Here is a 26129-nt window from a genome sequence, read left to right as displayed (position 1 = left end):
CAGCTGGAGGTAAAGCTCCTTTTAAAGCTTAAGATATACTTAGTTCCGGTCTGAAGCACAAAAACGATATACACTGCAATTCGCGTTTCTTAATCTTTAATTCACTCACTTGAGATCTAGCAGCGAACAGTCATGTAAGTTATCAAGATAAAAGAATTTAAAGCGTGATAAATAACAATGCATGCAACAAACCTGCGTAAATATTGAGTTCAATATATTGAAAAAAGGAAGAAGAGAAACGTAGCTCCCGATGCATCAGAAAAAGAAACACAGCCTGCTGTAAATAATAATCCTCAACGGCACATTGATACAAGCAATTTTATTAGGCTTTTTAAGCTATTAAGCTATTTTATTGCACCTAACACTATGTCAACTGTGTTTAAGGTCCCCAAAGTTACAACAAGCCGTGCACAGGGAGAACGGACCCTCTGTCGACCTTGGATGTGCTGAAGAACAACTGTACGCTTGGGGCGTTTCATATCAACACTGTGATGGTACCCCCAGAGACCGTGCTGCCTTACTCTTCGCAAGATAGCGTCACGGAAGCTTGACTTGACGGGCGCTCCTTCCACTCCAGCGTTTTTTCTTTTTTTTTAACCTTCTTGGTGTTTACGTATGCGCGGAGGGACGCAGACATCCAAACCGTTATGCATGTCTATGTCGGCTACGTTTGCATTAAGGTTGCATAGCGAGCGAAGGCCGCCTTCGCTGCGACACCTCCTCGTGTTTTAATTTTTCATGCTCATGAAACATATACGGGTGATTGCAGGGGAGATCTTGCTGCTACAATATTGATATTTGTAATGTATTGTTGCGAAAGCAACATTACGCTAGGTTTTGCCTCGTCGCGTAGCCGGTGGCCGGAGGGAACGAATGCCCTTGAACAGCCGTTGCCTAGCAACCGTTTCAGCCGATCACCACCAGGGGCCTTATTCTCAACAATTCGCCATTTTGTCCAAATTGTGACGTACGCGTGACGTGTGCAGTAGGGTGGTTCCAGGTTACGTAAGCACACAATTGTGTTGCGCATTCTGAAGAAAAACACAAATAAAGCGACAGAAAAAAGCGCGCTGTCGTCTCCTACTATATGTTGGCGCCAAGAATGAAAAACGACGATGCTCCTGCGGGAACCAATACGCTGCGGTGCATTCCGTGATTCGGAAGCCTCGGGTTGCAATGAGGCTAGTGAAGTGTGTTGTAGCGTTTGCGGTATCAGTGTGTCTTGACATACCTGCGGTCGAACATTCGGCATCAGCTACGCGCAGGAAGGCGCGCGAGTTTCAGCTGAAGAGCAAGAACGGCAACGGAATATTAGCAGAGGGTTGGCGCAAAATGAGAGCGGAAACAGCATTGCTGTTCAAGCGCCGATGACCTCTCACGTTCATTTATCAATAGCTTTTAAATGCAGGAACTAAAACGTTTAAGGACTTGGTCGTAAGCAGAAGGAATCGACAGATTTCCAAAGTAGCTCCAGCACTGACGAAGAGACACCGGCGCCGCAGCCGGCATGGTCCATATCTGAGGACAATGCTCGCAGTCTTAAAGCATCAATTACTGTTAGGTACTTGCTGTGCTACCCACCTTTTTCGAAAAGCCGCGTTATGATCAGCAGCTACCGTCAGGTCACCAAGTCTGCTTAAGTTTCTAGCATATTGTGCCGGCTTTAGTTCTGTAGAGCGCGGATAGCAGCGCAGAGAGGGAGAGATGGAGGGAGAGAGCGAGAGAGAGTCTTCCACACACACACACACGCGAAGTGGAAGGCCTACGCTGGGCCTTACACCTAGTTGGTTAGACTTTCATGCGGTGGATGGCGAAAAGCTCTAGAGAAAAGCAAAAGATGTCCGAGAAAGAGAAAAAAACAGAAGAACGGAATAGCAGGAAGGTTAATTAGTCGATGACCAGGCTACCATGCATGTGCATTGGGGGATAAACGGACAATAAGGAAAGAAAGCGAACGATGACTGAGGAAATCGTGGTACGAAGCTAGAGTGGCGCCGCGCGCGCATATTCCTTACTGTCGAAACGGTAAAATGCAAATCAATAAATGGAGATTATTTTCCGGCTGTATTAAAAAAAGCAACACAAAATGTCACTCAACTACATCATATGATTAGAGCATACCGTCATAACGTGAGCCGGAGTACTTATTTTTTTTTCTAAAAAATAAAAATGGTGAGCCCGCAAGCACATTAAAACAAAACTTTATATATGAAACACGTCACATATATGTGGCAAGTAAACATGTGCCATGTAGCGTCTTTTCTCATAAGTAACCAGGCTGCATGCTTTGCTTCTCTCTTGTAGTAGTAAAGCCAATAAGGATTTCCATATGATAAGAAATAGTTAAGAAGTGAGGACAGGCGCTCGCCTTCACATTGCAAAAATTTAGAGGTTCAGACAGGCTGCGAATTTACTACCACGTGGATAGGAAGCAGGCCCTGCAGCCTGGTTACTTTTCGCAAAGACGGTACATGGAACATACATTCCTTTATTATAATTGAATCTATGAGTATTTTTGCTTGCTTTTCTTTTCGTGGAACGGCCGTTCAATTTATTAGCATTGCAGCGAGTACATAATGCAAGGCAAAAAAGGCAGTGTTTAGGACCGACGTTTAATACAGTCTTCGGTGATCCCTCGCTGCCTGTCGCGCGAAGTTCCTGTACAGCCATCGAACCATATGACCCCTCAGGTTGTACTCACGAACAGACCAGAAAGATAATTAGAAAGCATCGCGGTGCTGTCAGAAATCCATGATGGTTTGGTGGGCGCTGTTTAACACAGAGACAAAGAGGAAAAAGCACAGGAGTGGCGCCTTTATTTATCTTCTATTCTTTGGAGACAAAGAGGGGAAAACATGGGACTGGCGCCTTTATATCGCTTTTCTTTGTTTTTGTGTTGAAGAGCGACCACGAAACTATCATAAACAACCTACAACTCGCCCACCTTTCCCTTCTGTTGCTCTCTGAAATGCCTCGTCTCGCCTAGATCAACCGCCTAAGTTAGCGGGCCGCACTGTTGCGCTTGGCAACGACGGCACGGATCGATGGTTTCTCCTAAGAGAGCAAAGCATTTGCAACGGGAGTGTAGCTACGACCCTCGTGCGGCTGTAAATCTGCATCTTCATTATTAATCCTCTAAAAGATGACGCAGCTGAAAAGTTTCCTTATGACGCCGTTTAAGTGCTTTCTGCAATTACATCATGATTTGTCAGCTCACTTCACTACCCACCAAAATGTCTACCAAACTGCGGTGAGTTAACAGTTGCCTACACTGCACGTCGAATTCGCCATGGTTTTTTTTTTCGGAGCCGCCTCAAGTGGTTCAAAATGCGGCGCCCCACTTTGGTCATTTACATCAATGGCAGAACATCATTTAAGTAATGAAACGTCAATTTGACGTCACCTATGAATGAGTGTGCATGACGTATTTCCCGCCACACAACGTCAGCCAATTATATTTCAGGAATCAGGTCGAGTTCATTTCAGCCCATACGTACTAAAAGCGTAAGTGCTTTCCTTTCTATCATATATTCCTCTGTTTTCCCTTCATAATTACTTATATATATCCACCATGCATAATGAATACCGCTGATTAAAATTTGTTTTCATGTTCAGGTAATTTTTACGTCACCGCAAAAAGTCATTCCGATTCACTGAAATTTCGCACCACAAATTTGAAACACGTGACTGTTCTGAGAGCCAATCGGAGAAACAAAATGGCCCCGAACGACAGCCTTGTGTGTCGAGAATAGGGCCCCAGGTTATGGCGTCGTCGCCGCGCTGCTGCCGCGCGCGCAGTCGCTCGCTCCGCTAGGTGGCGCCGCAGTCAGCACTGCGCAGTCCGGTAGGTATGTTGATACACCAGGGAACAAATTGGCAAAGAATTAAATCATCTTGTAAAGAACATATCTGGGTTTCAGGAACCATTGCCGACATAAGGACATGGCTAGGGGTAGTTTATTTAGAACAGGACATCAATGCAGGCAAGAAAACAAGGATCTTGTTGAATGTCTCAGTGACAATATAAGCCAGTTTGGAAACGGGGCCAATATTATTCTACTGGGGGACATAAACGGCCACATCGACGATCTAGATGGATACACGGATTGTAACGGGAAGCTAATGCTAGATTTCTGTCAGCGACACGATCTGGTTATAGTAAATGGAGAAACAAAATGTGAAGGCCAAATCCCGTGGGAATTCCGCAACAGGCAGACGACCATTGACTATTATCTAACGTCGCAGAAAATTTATAGCAAGGTCACAAAAATGGAAATAGACGAAGAAGGGGAGTGTAGTCTGGGAAGGGATCATAAACGTATTAGTCTGCAGATGGAGCCCTTGATGAAAAGAGAAATGGAACTTAGACAAAACGTAAACGCAAAATTAAACGACGACCAAATAGCGCAGATAGCAGGAGACACAGATGAAGCAATAGAGAAAAGCCCCATGGAAGACTGGGATTATGAACAGGTAGAACTACTCATAAGGAGGAAAATTCAAGAGGTTAAAGTAGCAAACCGCTGCAATGGAAAGAGGAAGCCGCGGAGCTCACTCTAAGAACTGGAACTCTTATTTCAAGAGTCAAACAGCCTAATTACTCCTGCAGATGTCACTTTACTCCTGCCATATGCGAGGAAGAGTGAAATGGCCTTTCAATCTTCCAAGAAAAAATGAGTAAAGTGAACATTCTACTCCTGCAGATTTAGATAGCGTTAAAGGTTGTTTTACTCCTGCGATAAAGAAATTATAACTTTCCGTACCACACATGTTTCGATTGTTGCTCGGGCAGCACAAGTGTCCGTATTGAACATTGAAGCAGGCTTCTTTTTCATTTTTTCCTCCTGTCTGCGTGATACCGCATTAAATAGTAGTAATCAGCTATCAAGGGTAAAGGCTTCCAGGCGTGTCGTCTGCTACTGTTTTCAACTACGAAACTGTCAACTGCTCAAACCAAATTTACCTGAAGAAATGAATAACCTACGACCATCTAACTTCACAAATGAACTTTATTATTTGAAAATAATTTATGCATTCACAAATACTTGATAGTTATCAAACTCATGCTCCCTCTTCTTTCTTTTTTTTTGCGTTGCGCAACTGTTGCTCTTCTTGTTCAGTTCAAGCGCTGCGTTAGCTGTGCGTTGTTTGTTCTTGCGGCCTGTCAGTTGCATCGTATTTCGCTTAGCAATCCTTTATTATCGCCGGCTTGACCTCTTAAACTACCCTGTTATATCATTATGAAATGCATCGCAAGCCTCAAGCCTTCGAAGTGTTCACCATTTGCAGCGCGCACACAGGATATGTATGACCTGCAACTTGCTTTCAATGCTCGCTCGCCAACGGCATCAACGGTCTCTGGACAATAATGGAGTCATTCAGGTAAGGTTCGCTTCTATTTTTTTTCCGCAACTGCAAGTTTAAAATACGCGCAAAAGCGTGTAGACTTCTGTTCATTAGCACATATTTTGAAGCCTCAGTTTTACCAAGCGCTATTTTCTTGTACTGGGAGCAGTGGCATTGTCGCTTGTTCGAACATGGGAGGCGCGTAGGCGCTATTTGTTTTGGCAGTGCTGTAACCGCTAATTTTCTTCCGTAGACACAGTAGTATGTGTTCTTGTGCATACATACTTTAATAACTTCCATTTTTTATCATCACAAATATGCATCGGCCGTCACGTTTACGTCCGGTTGTGTGAGGCATTACAGTTTTGTTCCTTGCACTTCCAGGTGTACACTGTTTTTGAAAATGTTCTCCTGGAAGACAGCTGCTTGCTCAGGGTGGATGCTTGCTTGGTTGCTAAAGGCGTCCCGTGAACAGCATTAAGCTCGTAAGTGTGTTCTGCCGTCACATGATTCTCAAAAGGCACTACCATGATTAATGGTGATAAATGCTTTATTTGCCTACCTATGCTTTACAAGTGGAGGAACCGCGGCCTTAGGCTAAGCACACGCCCACAAAGTGTGGTCAGCTGTTGCCATGGTCTCCTAGGCTGTTCTGTCTGAAGACGTCATTGCATATTAGGGCACTTCAGATGGTCAAGCAGCTTGAGTATGCGAATGTGTTTGCTTGCACTTTATGTTCTGAAGATTAGTGTCGTGTGTAGCAGCCAATCAAGGAAGTGATCGTGAGTTAATCCGAAGAAAATGAATTGTTCATTTTTCACTTCCTGGCATACTTTTTTTCTTCTGCAGAAAAGTCACTTATAAACAGCATGCATACTTTTTTTATAGCTGCAGCATGGACATGCTGTTATAAAGCCACTTTGAAACCTCAAAAAAGTAAAGTTGCTATTTAGGTCATGCTCATAAGAAAGAGAAGCTGCTAAGAATGGCTCACGAATTAATTGTCGAGTCATAAAGAATATTCTTTGTTGCTGTGCAAAATAATGCAAAATGTCCTACATCTAAAAAAAAAAATCTGGAAACATTTCAGTGACCTGCTGCGTGCTTGCTGAAACACACACACACACAAAAAAGAAAATGAGGGTGGGGACCAATGTTGAGTGCACACAGGAAGTTGAGTAGCGGAGGAAGTCATCACCGAGCTCTATGACAGCAGACTTGGCATGGCAAGGAGTCATAGAGCACTGGCACGACAGTGTTGCATCGGCTTCAGCTCTTTCTACGCACTTTTGATGGCCTTCCATAACTCATCAGAATTTGCAGTGTGCAGGACCCTTTTTTGCAAATTGGCTTTTAATGCCTGAAATGTTTTCAGTGACTTTCATATCAGCGACCTTAGGAAGCCAAGCTAGTGTAATGGGCTACAAAGCTTTTCAAGGTGCACTTTCACAATGTGCGCCGTGAGGATAGGGAAAGAATGCTGCGGCAGAAAATGCCCATTCTTGTAAGCCATGATTGATAGCTCTTAACCACACTGCCAGAGTAAAGAACACATAAATGACGAACACAGGGGCTGAACTTCAATTTTATTCTGTAACCACTAATATTCTGCTTATATACCCATAAAGGCACAGACAAGTGGCGATTTTTGACACTTGTGGCAACAAAAACTAATGTGACAAATAAAAACCAAAAAAAGTACTGAAAGGGCAAACCCGAACGAGGAGAGAACGAGATAGGCAAGTTATCTTTTAAGCCGCCAACACATGGAAAGTGGACTAATAAGTACAAAAAAAATACAAATGTGGAAGGAGAGCAGAAAATGGGTAGCAGAGGTAAAGGTAACAATTAGCACAGCAAAATGCATGAGATGAAGTGCACTAAAACTGAAAAAAAAGCGTCATGAACAGCGACAATGAAGCCAACAATTGACATTGCCAAATGCAGAACACAAGCAGTACTAAATAGCTAAACCAAAGCAAATGAACGAAACACGCATGATCAACAAGGGTGAAGTCAACAATTAAGATAGCGAAAGGATGAAGATGAGGTGCATAAAACCAAACAAGAAAGATAAAATGTCAAGAAATGAATTCAACAAATGTAACAAAGCTAAAACCAGGCTAGATTACAGAAGTCCATAAAGAAAGGCAATCTCTTTTTCCAAAAGTGAAATAGAGGGGGTGCTAACACAATTATCCTTGAGCCTCAAAATCTTGGCAGCTTCGACTATTTCATGTGTCAGCTTTACCAATGTGTTTTTAACACTGTTTTTTTTTTCAAAGATTGAGTGGCATGGCTTCTTTGAGTCAGTTTCTGCAGTGGACGGGCAGATTCCTGGGGGATTACCTGAGAAGTCATTTTAATGCTCCATTAGCCTTTCATTGATGCATCAAAAGGGCTTGTTTGTCCATGTATACCTTACGGCAAGTGAAAGGCTTAGAGTGAGCGCCTTCTGTACACTGCTGCTAAGGGTTTTCTGTGCTTCTTGGTGCGGCATCTTTTCTTTTTCATTAACGATCCACGAAAGCTGCAATAGTTGCTCAGGGGCAGAAAAGAACGTCAACTCCTGCTTTCTTTTCACTCATCGTAAGGTTGTGGGAAATTTGGTGCATGCAACGAATCACTGCAACCTTTTTGCGTGGCCTGTGCACTTCAGCCAGTGGTTGTGTTTTTGCACTTGGTGTTTTTCAGCACTTTTTCTGCGACAGTGGAGAGGACTTGTAATGGGCACCCTGATTGCGTGAGCCTGCATACCTTTTTCAAGAAGCTTTCTTGCAATTTGTGCTCGCATGACTTGTTCAAGGCGTTGACAAGGGCAGACTGGATGATATTTCTTTTGACCAGCTTTGGAACGAGCGGAGCTGCATGTTAGGAAGGGATTGTTTCCCCTTGGTCCAAATGCCCGGCACACATAACTGGGTGTAAAGAAGATTCTTAGTTCCATAATGTGCATGGAATCATTGTCAGGCATTTCGTGCATAAATTTAAGGGGAGCCAGGGCACTCTTAAGGACACTAAAAATTTCAGGTACTTCATGAAAAAAAAAGGCTTCCTTGTCACAGTCGAAAAGGTACTAAAAAATCATCTACAAAGCAGAAAATATTTTTAACTTGTTAGTGTTTGAAATGGTTCCTGAGACTTTTGTCATGCATAGCTAAGAACAGATCACTGATAACGGGGCAATACATGATCCAATGCAGATCCTGTGACTTTGGATAAAGTGTAAACCATTCCATTCTAGAAATGTTGATTTTAGGTACACAGAAATCATAACCAAGAAACCATCTACAGAGACACCACACTCATTCTGGAAGGATACTGCTCCAGGTTTGTCGATAGCTTTACCAACTCATTTCATGATGTCCCCCATCTTGAGGTATAGAATAAAATAATTTTAACATCTGTAGAAAAACATGGTAGGCTTTCTTTCTATTCTAGTTCAAAGACCTAATGATTTCATCTGCATTTTTTACCAGAAAGGTATCATCGATAGAAAGCAATTTCTGGTTGCTTTGCAAATACATAGAGACGTCTTTCTGCCAGGTATCCTCCGAAACAATAATGCACAGAGGGCACGAGAGGTATATCTGGCAGAAAGACGTCACTATGTATTTGCATGGCAACCTGAAATTGCTTTTTATCGATGATCCCTTTCTGGTAAAGAAGGCAGATGTAGTCATTAGGTTTTTGAACGGGAAAAGAAACAAAGCCTATCATGCCTTTTCTATAAATGCAAAAGGCTTGTTTTATTCTATACCTCAAGATGGACCTCATGAAATGCGTTCGCAAAGCTATTGACAGACATGGAACCATATCCTCCCAGAGTGAGTGTGGTGTCTCTGTAGATGGTCTCTTAGAATTGTTTTCTGTGTATCTAAAATAAACATTTGCAGAAAGGAATGATTCACACCTTATCCAAAAGCACGGGATCTGCATCATATCATGTATTACTTACTCCCTTGCTCAGTGATCTGTTCTTAGTTATGCATGACAGTACTCTCGGGAATCACTTTGAAAACTCACGAATTCAAAAAATTTTCTGCTTTGGGGACGACTTCTTAGTTAATTTAAACCGTGACGTAGAAACCTTTTTTCATGAAGTACCTGAAGTTTTGAGTGTCTTTAAGAGTATCCTGGCTCCCCTTGAATTAAAGCAAGAAATGCCAGACAATGATTCCATGTGCTTCTTGGAACTAAGCATCTTCACACCCAGTCACGTGAGCTGGGCATTTGAACCAAGGGGCAACTAGCCCTTTCTATAATATGACTCCGCTCGTTCAAAGCTGGTTAGAAGAAATATCATCCAGTCTGCCCTTGTCAATGCCCTGAACAAGTCATGCGAGCACAAATTACAAAAAAGCTTCTCGAAAAAAGGTATGCAGGCTCACGCAATCAGGGTACCCGTTACAAGTCCTTTCCACTGTCTCAGAAAAAGAGCTGAAGCACATAGGCAACACGATAATGTTCCAGGGATTCCTTACATGCACCAAAATTCCCACAACTTTACGACGAGTGAAAAGAAAGCAGGAGTTGACGTTGTTTTCTGTCCTTGAGCAACTATTGCAGCTTTGGTGAATCGTTAATGAAAAAGAAAAGCAAAAAAAATAAATAAAAAAGAGGCCGCACTAAGAAGCACAGAAAACCCTTAGCAGCACGTGCGGAAGGCGCTCACTCTAAGCCTTTCACTTGCCGTAAGCTATACATGGACCAACTGGCCGATGAAGGCTAATGGAGCATTAAAATGACTTCTCAGGTATATCCCCCAGGACTCTGCCCGTCCACTGCAGGAACCGACTTAAAGAAGCCATGCCACCCAATCTTCGAAAAAAAAACTGTGTAAAAACACATCGTTATAAGCTGACACATGAAATAGTTAAAGCTGCCAAGATTTTGAGGCTCAAGGATGATTGTGTTAGCACCCCCTCCATTTCACTCTTGGAAAAAAAGATTGCCTTTCTTTATGGACTTCTCTAATCTAGCCTGGTTTTAGCTTTATAACATTTGTTGAATTCATTTCTTGACATTTTATCTTTATTGTTTCGTTTTATGCACCTCATCTTCATCCTTTCGCAATGTAATTGTAGACTTCACCCTTGTTGCTCATGAGCATTTCCTTCATTTGCTTTGTTTTAGCTATTTAGTGCTCATCTTCTGCATTTAGCGGTCAATTGTTGGCTTCATCTTTCTTGTCATGCACTTTTTCTTTCAGTTTTAGTGTACTTCATCTTGTGCGTTTTGCTGTGTTAATTGTTAGCTTACGTCTGTTACCCATTTTCTGTTACCATTGCATTTTTTTTTCTGTTATTAGTCCGTTGTTCCACGTGTTGGCGGCTTAAAAAATGATTTGCCTATTTTGTTCTCCCCTTGTTCGGGTTTGCTCTTACGGTACTTCCTTTTGTTTTTATTTGTCACAAGTGTCGAAAATCACCACTAGTCGGTGCCTTTATGGGTATATAAGCAGAGTATCGGTGGTTCCAGAATAAGGTTAAAGTTCAGAGCCTGTGTTCGTCTTTTATGTGTTTACTCTGTCTGTGTGGTTAATTAAGCACTGTCAATCATGAATCAACACCATTAGCCCGACAACTTTTTCTATCCTTGCAAGGTCCTTTTAGCAGGTGAGAAAGGAGCTGGTGGCAATGATTACAAAATAAGCTTGGGAGCTCAGCTGACCATCAATGCAGGGAAGAGGTGAGAGGCTGTTTTTGTGGTAACCTCCCCCCCTCCCCTTCACATGTTTAAGGATTTTTGAGTGCTTGGCCTGAGGCCATTGACATAAAGGGGATCATACCTTAAAATAGCAGTATTTAATGAAAGTTACAGCCTTGGCAGCAAAACAAACATGGTATATAAGAAAGCAAGCCACAGGTCAAAAGACAAAAGTATAATCATTTACTTTTTAGCAACTAGGCAGCACTCTTTTTGTTTCTAGGCCCACCCAGTACAGGCCCACCCAGTACAGGCCCACCCAGTAATGCCTTAAAGTTAGGGCTTTTGTGTAGCCATCCTATCTGAATCCTGCTTTGTCATGCCTTTGCCTAATAAATTTATCTGACACATTAAGGCTCAGGGCAGCCCTTATCTCACCCCCTGTTACGAACAGGCTGTCACTAACAGAGGCAACAATTTGTAAATTCTTTTTGGTTGCTTTTTGGTGAGATAGTGGGAAGCATCTTTGATTTGGTCTTCATCCCGGTAAGTATGTATGATTATGCCCTCTGAAGCCTCAGCCACTCCAGTTGCTTTTCTGTAGTGCGCTGTCCAGTGATGTCCCTCTAATTCAGAATCTTTTCGCTTGAGGTATCGCGGCAGCCTTATAGGTCCGTAGCCATGCTGAAGCTCTAAGCAATGCATGTTGATAACTGTCCATTTTACAGATTGAAAAAGCGTTCACATCAGAAAGTGAGAAATGAACGATCCATAAATGGGTGTGTTTGGCCAGTGTTTAAATTGCATTTCTTCAATTGTTTGCTGTATAGGACAGTCTTCAGAACATAAAACATGAGCAAGGCCGTTTGTCTACTCATGCTGCCTGTTCATCTGAAGTGTGCTAATGTGGAGTAACATCCTTAAAGAACAGTATAGCAGATGTGGGCATGCTATTCAACCCATGTACAACCTCTTGACCAATCACTTTGTGGCTAAGTGCAGTTATTACAGGCCTACTATTACCTTCCATGCTATGTGTGTGTTAATTGTTGCACTCCTTATTTAATCTTGAGAGAATGCTCTGTGTAGGTAATTGCATAAAATGGATCACTACCTTATTTTGTCAATTGATTTATTGCTATTGCTACCATGCAGCATGTGACACTGATTGAGTGTAGAGTTCTCAAGCACTTCCTTCAGCCAATGCTTGGTTTAATAATTTTGTTGTCATTGTCTTGTGTTAAGTAATGGCAATAATTAGTGAACTGGTTGATCTTGTGCCCTTCCAGCAGGTGTGCTTCTGCTTGGCAGCACATGAGAATCAGTGATTCTTGTTTATAAGTCACTGTATCTGTTCTGTTCCCAAACATGTAATTGTACTCAAGGGGACTCAATCACAGTTCTTCAATGCTGTTTTTTTTGTAATACACTAGTTGACTTTGCTTTATATTTGATGATATGTATTCTTTCCTTGACTGTCATTGTGTATATCAGTGGGCCTCTTAGATTATCCACTGTCCGCAGGTCGCCTGAGTACAGCCCAGCCATTTGTTTACTAGGGTTGCTCTGGCGTTAGTCTTTCTCCAGGTGGACAGTTCCGGGCTACCTGCTGGCTGCTAGACTTGCCAGGATGATTTTATGTTGGCTGCTCGCATCCAAACAACGGAGAGGGGATGGGGAGGTGAGGAATGTCTGTGGCTGTTTTTATTCACTAGGACCGCAGAGCTTCGGGTGAAATTATCTTTTGTTTTTAGGGTGTCTTTAATAATGTGCAGGCAGGTGCTCATTTCAGCTGGTCTGCAGTGCTCATTTATTACATCTTTAACTGTCGCCGCATACATATTTTGTATGTGTGACATTGTCTCCCATCACATAATTTCCAAGATCAGATGTTCGTTCCATATTGAGCTTAATGAGTTCGGATTTGCAAATTATATTTGATCTGTCAAGTTCTAGCATCAACTTATTTTACAGCATTGTTCGAGAACCTTCTCGAGCGTGAGAGCAGACCTCAATTCCCTGTGCACTCAGGCATGCACATTCATGCAAGTATATCGTCAACATGCGACATACGGTCCGAGTGTTCGGTATTTACTTTTGTAGCGCAGTGGAAAGGACATACTTTGGTAATTGCTCAGAAATATTTTAAGATGTAACGCATGCATGCACTATCACGTTTCACTTGATTCATTAAGGTGGTCACGACAGCTAACAACTGAGCATAAACTAGTTATTGGATTTCACTCCTCACGCGTTAAATTATAAATCCTCGAAATTTGAGCTCATTCGGTGCAGCAGATAGTTTTAAAAATAATTTTTATTATTATTGAAATTGGCTTTCTGGTCTGGCAACCATTGGCCGCTGACGTCATGAGATATCATTCCCATGTCGTCTGCTATTCGCGATGTAGTCTATGTAGGCTGCACTTTTGCATTCATGCTTGGATGGTGGTCACAGATTTTTTTTTTTCAGCAAAAATATTTTATTCGCATATTCTCTTTTCTTTGAAAAGCCTTTACTATAATATGCGACTTTAGTGATCCTCGGACTTGTTTTGGGCTTCATCTAGAGATTGCCGAGGAGGCTGAAATGGACGGGCTCATGCTGTATAATTCAGCATACAATCAGAAGCATATTATTCTTACGCTATGAGATTTAGCTTGTTTTAGCAACAAGCACTCACGCATATAAAAAGGTACTTGTCCGTTTCTTCCCGCCGTGTACCCGCACCACGAAAGTGGGGAGGGGTTAGCATTATGTTCCTGATTGCTGAGGTATTGCCGTTGCTCTTTCGGTCCAAAAACTAAGAGTAAGCAAGCATTACCTTGAGGCGAGAGCGTACCTTGCAACATTAAAGGAGCAGACAAAACTTTTAAACAAAGCAGTACCTCTTGACGACCTTCCATTGATCACTTCCGTCGGTGTCGCGGGGCCGAAAACCTCACACTACGGTGATAGGTGCTGGTCGTGCTGGCGTCGTCGCCAGTGTAATGCGAAACATCATGCGTCGATAAGCTAAAGCTGATAAGCTGACTGACCGTCCCTTATGCTGAAGAAAACATGCCTTATTCTATATTGCTTTTGTGCAGTAGCATCTTCATCAAGCGCTTTTGTCTGACGGTCGGCCACTGAGTCAATCAACTCCCTCCCCCCCCCCCTACCTGCAAAGAAAAAAAAAAAAGTGTCCTTTGATATTGCAGCCTGCATTTCAGACGACGCTCCACCGTGCATAGTCTCATGTCCGCAGTGATAAGAATGTTTTTAATATGAAAGCGCCTCTACTTTAATAAAACTTTAGCAGCACACCTCTGATTTGAATTCATTATGCAATTGGGGCTGGTACAAAAGCAGCCAATGGTGTGTGCTGTGCCTTCACTGTGGGGAACAACTGCTAGCATGACCAGCGTGGAAGTACGGCCTTGCATGTTGTTTTCCATGCATGATGGCTCACACGGGGAAGATTGGGAAAAAATAAGGTGATAGATAGTGCATGCATTTGGCATTTCTCAAATATTTCTGAGTGCTTCCGAAAACACATCCTTTTTTCACTGTGCAGAAAAATGAAATGAAGATGTGAAAAATTAATGCACTCATTATACTGATGTACTGTCTTTGCCAGAAGTAACCAGGCTGCGTGTTCCGCTTCTCAGTCGGTTAGCAGAGAATTCATAAAACTTCTGATGCTGTAAATTGGTGCAACATAAATGACAGCTCCTGTCTTCACTTGCCAAAAAGTTATGATCCTCAGGGGAGCCATGTTAGCTTCAGAATGCAAGCAAGAAGCAAAACATGCAGCCTGGTTACTTTTGGCAAAGACGGTACATGCACTTATTAATGTGCCTTCTCGAGTACGTACTGGGAGCTGCAACCCACGGCAGTGCTCGAGAAGGTCCTGAAACAGCAAGTCAAGTAAAATAAGCTGAGTACGGACTTGAGAGATGAAACGTATTTTGCAAATAAATCGATTTAATGAGCATAGTATGATGCAAACATCTGCACTTGTAAATGGTGAGAAGAGATATGTTGCCCCACATACACAAAATAAGTAAGCAATGGCAATTGAAAGACACACAAGATGTCCACCACGACTGGCAGAAATAAGCACTATCCTTGAGATTGTACGAAATGTCTCGTTCACTGAAGTACCGCACATGCTCACCACTTCCATATAACCTCTGTTGTCTGCTAGCCGCCCAAGCGCAACCCACACTAAATCATCCTTGTGAGAGTGTGGCATTCAGTGGCATATCATCAGAGAAAAAATGACCCCCCCCCATACACACAGAAAAATGTAAGAGCTGGCTCCACGCTCGGGCGCCCCTTAGGCTAATAACTTAAGTCCAGTGACAAGGTGGCACATATGCGGAAACTAACGATAAAAAAGAGTAAGCGTGACAAATGTCTCTTAAACGTAATTTATGTTCATTATTTTACCTGTGTTTGCTGTGTTTTTGGTCATTTATTTTTAATGTGACAGTATTGAAGGCCCCGTTTCCCCAAAATCTTGCATTGTTGTTGGCAACGTCATGAGCAAAAAAGTCATGATTAGGGTTCTAGCATTTGGTAATAAGCAGGTGACATTTTTGTGGGTCAGGCATTGATTTTTGGTGTTAGTTTGTGTGGCATCATGAGGCCGCATGAGATGCCGAATTGCCTGGAGCTCCTTACGATTGAAGGGTGAGATGGGCCCTTCCGAGTCGCACTTTTGTGCAATGTTGCTAAAGCAGGTATATATATATCTATGTCAGGTTGTCTTTCAGATAATGTGGTAGCTTATCACTGTATGCTAATGAATGTTTGAGATAAATGGATCAGTGACGAAGCGAATAGCAGTATGCAGGTACGAAAAGGAGGGTCACCTTGTAGAAAGGCAGACTGGAGACAGTCAAACTACCACATTATACCCTTAAAGGCAGACTTTAAGTATCCCTCCAGGTCTTAATTTTAATTTATTTATCCGAGGGCTGTTTTTAGCACCTGTTTTCCTTCCGGATTTGGTTTTCATTTATAATTGTGTGAATTTAAGGTAGTCTCATTTCTCGCAAGGATGGAAGAACGGGCTAGTTGCTGGTTCATATTGGGAAAGGAAAAAATGATTGCACACTCGACAAAGTGCTGTGTTGTCATTTTTTGTTCATGTCTCAAAAATGCGCTGTTATTTTTTCCCAAGCTCTCTGTTCTTACTGAGCTTTTTCATTTCACCTCAGATGCATAACCTACAGTAATGAAGAAGGACATGCCTCTTTGTTTATGCCTTATCACTTAATGTTGTGGTATTATATTTTTTTTTCTTATGTCTATAGCTCTGTGTTTTAGATAAAAAGAACGACCGAGGTCGCCCTGCTTTGTTATATTGAACAACAATGCACCATAAAGTCATCCCGCTGTCAAAACATGCATGAAAATCAGAGCATATCCTACCTTCCGTTATCACTCTCAGAGAAAGTGTCTAGTATGCAGAAACAATAAGGCGGTAGGCATTGCTAGTGAAGTTAACTGCCGCCTGACCACATGCCCACAGGCTACGAGGTCAGCCACTCAGTGTGTATGTGTGTAAGGGCTGATGTGTTAGCAGAATTAGGGTAGCAGCAGCTTCTCTACACTGCCAGGAAATGAACCACTGACAGGGTTTTAATTGGTTTGAATACTTGTCACGCAGTATGCTGTGTTGGTCCAGCTGGTCACATTGCAATGCATCACCTTCTTAGTTGGATCTCTGCCTTCTCCACTACTGCAGAGTGTAGGTAGAGCAGTGTGTTATTAGTCTGTGCAGACGTAATTGAGCAGAAAGGTTGCTTTGTGGTCCAAGCAACAGCGATCCGATATCACCTTTCTTAAAGGTTGTTGGGCTGGTGGAGTACATTACACAAATATTACATGTATAATGTATGTTCTGCATGCACATGTGCTTGGTAGCATTGCCGCAGTATCTTTGACTATTCAAGATCGATGACAAGAATGCCAGCCTACCTACCACCAGCTGTTGTGAACACCTCGATTACTATATTATTGCGTTGCTACAGTGGCTTATCCACAACCAATGACTCGGTCAAAAGAACATAAGCACTCCAGAGAGCTTAGACATTAGCTTGACAGGGTCAGGGTGCTTACTGAATTTGGTATGGCAAGCATCATGCAAAAAAGGAAGTGGTGGCAGTCCTAAAACTTTTACACTCTGCTAGATATAACTTCTTTTTTTTTTAAATTTTTTTGGCAGTGTGTGGATCTTGCATGAAAGTAGCAATTATCAGTCAATTTTGCAAATATATTCGGTGGAATCAGCTGTGCAATACAGTATTATGCTATATCTGGCTAGTTGCACATACATTTAGGTTTTTTTTATTCCGCAAGCTCGCCATAAGGTATATTATAAAAACCCATCTAAATTGTTTTCCATAAGTAACCGAAGAAGGCTCTTGCTCTTATCGTTGTCGGTGAGCCATTTGGAGAAGTCCTCTTGCCTTGTTGCAGTTAGTCCTACTTCCTGCTGAATCTGTCCTTGATGGTCCCTGCACAAGTGCATAGCAGGTGGCGAACATCCACTTCTGCAGCTGGTGTGGAACACTTCGGGCATGTGGCGGGTCCGATGTCTTGAGATACCCATCGGCATGTTACCGATGGGGTAAGGGCCGCCCCAGCTCTTAGTCTTGTTTCTTGCTATTGTTGTCTGCAGTACTAAAACCTGGCTCCTCATCTCCCTGGTATATGAAGTAATCAATTACAGGCCCTGCATCTCAAATACCCATATATTTGAACCTTTGAACAACAACAGCATCTGGGGACATCACATGCAAAGATTTGAAAATACGCAAACAGACAGGCTAAAGTGACACTCCAAGCTAACCTCATGGTGTCATTACGTGGTTGACTGCTGCCATGCGCAAAGTACAGATGTGTCTGAATTGTTCTTTATATGCCACAGAGCTAGACGATCATAATGATGGCAACAGGCAGGGGCAGTACCTCGGGGTGTATGCAGGGCCAGTGTACTATGCAGATTCCATTTCCTTCCAAATAACAGGTTCCAAATTTACAAGGAGTGGCTCATACATTAATGTAGCCCTTAGTCGAGTGTAAAAGGCACTCTATATTTCCTTGGTATGGATGATCAGGTCGTTTAGGCTTTTTGAGAAAATGGATTGCATAAAAGGGTTGCCCTTTCTCAGTATTATTTACACTTGGCAAAGTGCTAGACTGCATTATGCAAAGATAGTCTGCAGTCTACCTCTCCCTTCTTGCCACCCTGCTGAAAGATATCTGTTGTCTGTCTGTAGCAATGCATCCGTCTGTTGTTTCAGGCTACTAGGGAAAGTGACACTATGCACAGGCAACCGTAATAAGCATACTTATTGCGTCCCCACTAGCAACGTAAAGCAATTTGCCTTTACAGTGGTCTTATTTATGCTCTTTCAGCTAATTGCTTGCCTTTTCATGATGCTATTTCCTTACCCCTTCAGTTAAGATCACTGCAAAATTGCCATATATGTGCTCTGGGGGTGAAACCGCAGCCATCTGCTGGGAAATAAATCACATGACTGCATTAATTTTGTAAGAACTGAATCTGCAGTTTTTACCACACATTAACGGTGCATTAGAAAGACACCAGTATCAGTTCTGAATGAAAAATGTAACCCTTACTAAATTTTATGGACATACGCACGTGGAAAAGTGCTGGCCTTTACACATTCTTTAATCTGACCACTAAAAGTCAGCAACAGAGCTATCTATAGATACATACACCTTCACATTGTCTTTTTGTTTACTGTTAAATACAAATAAAGTCAGATATCCAAGCATTCAGGCGCCTGATGCAGTCATTGGTTGTGGGTGTGCCGCTTTAGGAATGCAATAATAAAGCAGTTGAGGTGTTCACGACAGCTGTTGGTTAGGTGGGTCGGTGTTTTTGTCATCAACCCTCAACAGTTAAAGGCTAACCAAGCACATGTGCATGCAGAACATCAATTGTACACATAGTTTTTGTTTAAAGCATTCTGGCTGCACATCGAGCTTTAAATAAACTGATACCCAGTCGCCGTTGCTCTACTTTTGAAGCAACCTTCCTGCACAAGTAGATCTGCACATACCAACAAGCCTGGTAGGAAGTGGCTCTTTAGCATAACACCATCGGCTGCTGTCTAGTTTCAATTGATGAGTGTGCACTGCTCTACCTACAAAGGAGAGGTGCAGATTATTTGCTCTGTGTGCTATCTGCACGCTCCAGTAATTGAGAAGGTGCAGATCCAGTTGGGCAGGTGACACATTGTCATGTGACCAGTTCGGCTAACAAAGCATACTTCGTGGCTCGTATTCAAACTTCTCAAAGCCCTGTTAGTGGTTGATCACTGCCAGTGTAGAATAGCATTAGTGAAGCTGCTGCTACCCTGACCCTGCTCACACTTCAGAAGTTTTGCCTAGCCGGCACACTGACGGACCAACTGATCGACCTTGTAGCCTGTAAGCATGTGCTCGGGCAGTGGTTAACTTTACTAGTGCTTCTGATTTATAGTTTCTTGCACTGTTTTTTACATGCTCGACACTTTCTTTGAGGATGATAATGGGAGTTAGGATGTACTCTGATCTTCATGCATGTTTTGTCAGTAAGGTGACTTTATGGTGCATTGTTGTCCGTTATAACAAAGCAGGGTGACCTCAGTAGTTCTTTTTGTCTCAAACTCAAGGCTATAAACACATATTTTGACAGTAGCTCCACCCTCGTTCACAATAAGCAGTTGTTATAGCTGAGGCCAATATAGGTGGGCTCTACTTCAGAGCTAGAAAAAAGTAGTGAAACCAGTACCAACAAGTTCCATAAGTACTCACTGGTACCAAGCTGTCGAGGATTTTCTCTTTAGTCTGACATATCGAATACACACACATGTGGCAGCTGTTAAATTAGGTTAAAAAAAATAAAAACAACAGTAGGCGATAATGCGTAAACAAATTCATCTTCTTCATTGCTGTAGGTAATGCATCTGGGGTGGAATGAAAAAACTCAGTAAGAATAGAGAGCTTGGGAAAAAAATAAACCGCACTCCTAAGACATTGAAAAAGAAAGATGACAACACAGCGCTTTGTCCTTGTCTCAAGAGAGTGCTGATTTTTTTTTTCCCAGAGATGAACTACCAGCTAGCTCATTTTTTCACCCTTGCAGGAACAGAGACCACCTTAAATCGACGCGGTGCTACAAATGGAAACAAAGTCCGGAAGGAAAGCAGGTATTAAAAATCTCGGAAAAATAAATTAAACTTAACTTTAAAACCTGCAGGGATACCTAAAGTCTGCCTTTAAGGGTATGCTGCTAGTTGCTTCGTCATTGATCCATTTATTTCAAACATTTATTAGCATACAGTGATAAGCTACCACATTATCTGAAAGACAACCTGACATATATATACTTGCTTTAACAATTGTATAAAAGTGCGACTCGAAGGGGCTTGATTGCCATCTCACTCTTCAATCACAAGGAGCTCCTAGCAATTCGGCATCTCATGCGGCCTCATGATGCCACACAAACTAACACCAAAACTCAATGCCTGACCCACAAAAATGTCACCTGCTTATTACCAAATGCTAGAACCCTGCTTATGACTATTTGCTCACGACATTGTCAACAATAATGCAAGATTTTGGGGAGAATGGGGCCTTCAATACTGTCACATTAAAAATAAATGACCAAAACCACAGCAAAAACAGGTAAAATAATGAATATAAATTACATTTGAGACATTTGTCACACTTACTCTTCGTTTTTATTTTAGTTTCTGCATACGTGCTGCCTTTTGACTGCACTTAAGTTATCTCATTAGCCTACGGGGCGCCCGAGCGTGGAGCCAGCTCTTGCATTTTTCTGTGTGTAGGGGGGAAAGGGGCTACTTTTGGTTGCTCCAGAATGCGTTCATTTTTTCTCGACGATATGCTGCTGGATGCCAGACTTTCACAAGGACGATTTAGTGCGGGCTGCGCTTGGGTAGCTAGCAGACAACAGAGGTGATATGGAAGTGGTGAGCATGTGCGGTACTTCATTGAACACGACATATCGTACAATCTCAAGGATAGTGCTTATTTCTGCCACTCGTGATGGACATCATGCGTGTCTTTCCATTGCCATTGTTTACTTATTTTGTGTATGTGGGGCAACATATCTCTTCTCGCCATTTAAAAGTGCAGATGTTTGCGTCATACTATGCGCATTAAGCCGATTGATTTGTAAAATGCGTTTCATCTCAAGTCCATACTCGGTTTATTTTGCATAGCTTGCTATTTGAGGGCTTTCTCGGGCATTAGCGCGGATGGAAGCTACCCGTGCTTAGTCAGGAAGGCACATTAATTCGTACATGTACATCAGTATCATGAGTGCACTCATTTTTCACATCTTCATTTCATTTTTCTGCAAAGTGGAAAAAGGACGTGTTTTGGAAAACACTCAAATATTTGAGAAATGAACAATGCATGCGCTATCTATCACTTTATTCGTTCCCAATCTTCCCCGTCATGCATCATGCATGGACACCAACATGCAAGGACTGTCACGTTGGTCATGCTAGCGGTTTCTCCACAGTGACGGCACAGCACACACCATTGGCTGCTTTTGTACCAGCCCCAATTGCATAAAGAATTCAAACCTGCGGTGTGCAGCTTAACTTTTATTTATGGTAGAGGCGCTTGCATATTAAAAACATTCTTATCGACATTATGCATGGATGACGGCATGCAACGGACACACTGTCGTGTCAGCTCTACCACATAGTGTCCTCTTTTCCCCTGATAGATTCCTAAGACTGCACTGCATTCCCATCCAGCAATGGAGCCAAAGTTCGAGCATCACCGATGCTGGCATCGACAAATCCCATTGATGCTCTCTCTCTCATGCTCCCTGTTTCCGCACTCCTTTTATGTTGAGCTTTGAGAAACTAAAATCAGCTTTAAACCTGTGCCCTTTTAGCCATTTAAAGCTGTGTCTAGCTGGGTCAAAGCTATTGCATGACCTTTCAATTTTTTTTAACATATGTTTTTGGACTCCTAAAATCGTGACTCCCATTTGAGAAACATTGCTTTTTGATGGCTGAAGTGAAACATGATAGTGCATGCATGTGGTACATCTCAAATATATCTGAGCTATTACCAGAGCATGTCCTCATTTCCACTGCATTGAAAAATAAAATACCATACACCCAGAGTGTGCTTCACACACTGACGATTTGCTTGCATGAATGCGCATGCCTGAGCATGTACTGAGGGCTATGATCTGATGTCACACTCGAGAAGGTCATTAAATGATACCATAAAATAAGCTGAGGCTATGCACTTGACAGATGAAAGATATATAGAGAATCCGAGTTCAGTGAGTTCATTATGAAATAGAAATCTGCAATTGTCAGTTGCCTGGTGGGAAAGAGTGCCGCATGCATATTATACGTATATAAGCAGCGACAGCTGACAAAGAAAAAGATACCATAGGTGGGCACCATGGATCAGCTAAGAGCACCTATGATGCCCTCGGATAAAAGAAATGTCGCATGATACTCCTGTCCTTCTAGTCAGTTTAAAAATAGTGCATAAATTTCTCACTTCTATATCACCTCTCCATTGTCTACTAGTTGGAGGGCTGCAGCGAGCATAAAATAATCCTGCCATGTCTGGCTGCCAGTAGGTACAAACAAGACAAATATGAATAAAAATTGAAAACGTTGCTTATGCTTTCTCTAGTTTCGCTGGCTGCCAGCTTCCCTATGTAATTTGTCATTTGATAGATTTCATTACTACAAAAGCAGCGTCACTTCAAAATTTACATTGTCATGGTCTTGCCTGAGTGGCAGTATTAACTTAAAATTGTATAGACACCATAATAATGCCACAGCATTCATGGCTTTATTTTGGATATAGTCTGATATAGGCATTTTGAGCAAAAATCATGGGCATATCTCTAGCAGGTGGTGGTTGGCTGGTGACATGGCTGGACACTGCTCAGTGGTTGTGCATGTCACGAGTCTACATGACACGGCTAAAGGCCCGTGCGACTGCCGCGGGCCGATCGGGCACTGCTCGAATTTTCAGTCGCGCGACTACTAGTCGCAAACCATTTCACCAATCAGCGAGGTCCCGGAGTACTTGATCGAGCACCTTCTCAATGCAATTAAAGAATACCCCTACCTTTTCAACAAACGGCACCCGGAATTCGAAGGCAGGGAGATAGGATATGGCCTGGGAGGAGATTGGAACGATATTTGGACTATCTGGTAAATACCATGAACTTTTGAGAAATGGGTTTTTCAGGCAGCTGCAACATTTTATATTGACACCACGGTGATTGACATTGTCTATTCGTCGTCGGCGTTTTCCTGGAAACACGAGAGCGCGGCATGCGTACCGGCTCGCCTGAAAAAGCTGAAGTGTCTGGCAGGCGGCAGCTACCGACGTTCACTGTCATCGCCCAGGAGCTCTCCTACTCCCAACTTGTTCGGAACGAGAACAGAACGAGAAGGCGACTGTCGCAAGTGTGAACATCGGTAGTGGCGAGCTCCTCTCCCCTGGTCGCGCGACTGGTAGTCGCAAGTGTGAATAGACCTTAAGTTGGCAGATAGGAATTCTGGCTTTAACCAAGCCATTAAATGTGCCCGAGTGACCTAGGGGTAGCATGTCTTTGTCTGGATCCAAGGTTCTTTGGATCCAGTCAACCAGGCATCCCCAGGTGACTCAGGCAGGTTCAGATCTCTTGGTTAAAGCAGGTCTCTATATCTTTATGTGGTCTAACATAATGTGATGGCTTACAACTGCGTTAATGAGTATGCACAATATAATAGAATAAATTGTGGGGTTACTCAATTACCCTGTAGTGAAGTGTCTGTACATGAATGAGAATCCACACGGAAGCCCCAATGTGCTCCATCATACACTTAAGGTAGAGTTTAAAGGACCCCCGATATTTTTGCGTGTTGTCTTTGTAACAGTGTGCATGACTATACATGGATTACCACATAGTATTTGTTTATGGCTGCTAAATAATACAATCTCTCCCATCATCTGTTTCATTTTCAATGCCATAGCAATGGCTGTGTCAGAAATCAGTATAGGTCATGGAAGGCATGAAAAACAAGAAACTGCAATATCTGCTTCATGATTTTATTCACTATATCGCTGAAGCTAGCCTGGTTCAGGAGCAGTCATCACACCGAACGTGCCTTTATGACCTTCTTGATATTTGACACAAAAGCCTTCTTCTCCTGGATTCTAAATATAACTAAACTCAAGGATTCATTCAAGTTATTAACACGAAAGCGTTACTTCGCTATGTTCACAAATTTCTATCCGTAGACCGCACCCGCAAAACCGTGTCCGCAGCAGTTGCGAGTAATCAAGAAACGTGAGAGGTTAATGAGTGGTGTCAATCGATAGAGGCTGACATAATGTTGCTGCCGAAAAATAGGCCAGTAAGCTAGTTAGGTAATTAATTACAGGCAAAAAATGTAAAAGTTCTCTGCAGCAGTTGTGAGTAATTGAGAAGTGGTAGAGGTTAATGAGTCCAATTGATAGAGGGTGACGTAGTGTTGTGTCCGAAATAATAATTAGGCCAATAAGGTAATTAGGTAATTAATTAGAGGCAAAACATGCAAAATCGTGTCCGTAGCAGTTGTGAGTGATTGAGAAATCGTAGAGGTTAATGAGTGGTGTTAATCGATAGAGGGTGATGTAATGTGTGCAAAGAATTAGGCCATTAAGGTAATTAGGTAATTAATTAGAGGCAAGAAATGAAACAGTAAAGGCAAAAATGGTCTCATTAGCTAATAGCTTGGTGCCACATTTGAATGTATCAAATACTAAAATAATTAAACCAGTGAATTAAGGTGACTTCAAGTATGTGACATTACACAACCTGAAGTCGAGCTAAAAAAAGGCATATGAAGGGATTAGCATGCAATTTCAAAGTACCAAAGACTAAAGTAGTTAAGGCACTCAATTAGAGTGGCGTCAAAGGTGTGATGTCACGCAACTGGAAATAGAGCTGAAAAAGGGCATAGGAAGGGATTGTGCAATTTGAAAGTACCAAAGACTAAAATGAATAAACAAGAAGTGGATAATGTGAGCTAGAGGCTGTGACGTCACACTACCAACCGGAAGTCTAGCTGAAGAAGGGCATAGGAAGGGATTGGTGCACAATTTGAAAGTACCAAAGAAAATGGGTAAACAATAAGTGAATTAAGCAAACAGAAGCAACCAACAGCAGATTCCGTGCTTTCGCATTACTCCAATTAAGATTCTGCAGCGCTGTTTTTAGTTGTAGATGGATGCCACTCTGCAGAAGCGGCCTCAGTAAACTCCAGAGGGAGTGGAGGTTCGCAGTACAGCTGCATGTGTTCTACATCCAAAGCCAATTCTCGAGCAACAAACGGTCCAGTGCCGGCCAGGCTTGTGTTTAGCCTCTGAGGGACTAGCATAGTGGTATTCCCACTTGAGGTATAGCAAATTGGCAGTCAGAATAAACGAGGTATGTGGATTTCTAGATCACTAGCTTTGTTTAATGATTTGTAATGAAAAGTCTACACTTGGTCATGATGTGCCACTGCTAGGGCATACCTAGGTGGCGACCCCAGGCCTTCACACCAAGTTTTGTTTTGTTGCATTAGCTGTAGGTTAAAATGAAAACTTGAGTATAGGAGTATGTTTAGTTGCTTATAATGGTTTGCTTTAACCTCCCTTGCATTGTTTTTATTCTATATGCAGGCACCTGGAAAATGCAAGGATATCTTGAGCGGCTTCACTCGGCTCGGCAAGCTGCGATGTGGTCGAGCGGCAGGATCACTTGGTTAAAACTTTGCTCACAGGATCACTTGGCTTGTAGCAATGTTCTGGGCATCTAATGTCTAGTAGACTGTGGTGTCGAAAACACTGATGGGCCTAGACCTCACAGAGCACATTCCAAATGTATTGCTGGCATGCACAGCAATTGTGAGAAAATAAAAGCTGTCATCAGCGTGCTTTTGCATCCCTATTTATTGAAGCACCGATTTCACATCACCGACTGTTGTGTGTATGGTGCAAGAAGTGTGGAAAAATTTGTACATTCACCATTGAACAGTGTGTAGTGGAAATATTGTGCACCGTTTTGCAGAGGAAGGTATGGCCAAAGTGAGTCCTA

At 42.5% G+C, this 26129-nt stretch overlaps 1 long non-coding RNA gene across 1 annotated transcript; it reads left to right on the top strand.

Annotated features, from left to right (window-relative positions):
* The first annotated feature begins 5192 nt into the window (after positions 1-5192).
* LOC146172448 (uncharacterized) lies at positions 5193-25915 on the top strand. Its single transcript, XR_014702446.1, has 3 exons — positions 5193-5382; positions 5731-5831; positions 25715-25915. It is a non-coding gene; the product is annotated as an uncharacterized LOC146172448 (long non-coding RNA).
* The last annotated feature ends 214 nt before the right edge of the window (positions 25916-26129 follow it).

The sequence above is a fragment of the Amblyomma maculatum genome, unplaced genomic scaffold, assembly GCF_055883805.1.
Source record: "Amblyomma maculatum isolate TAMU_Amacu unplaced genomic scaffold, ASM5588380v1 scaffold_13, whole genome shotgun sequence".
Classification (NCBI taxonomy): Eukaryota; Metazoa; Arthropoda; class Arachnida; order Ixodida; family Ixodidae; genus Amblyomma; species Amblyomma maculatum.
Note: the sequence above shows the minus strand (reverse complement) of the source record. Positions and strands in the feature narration are given on the sequence as shown.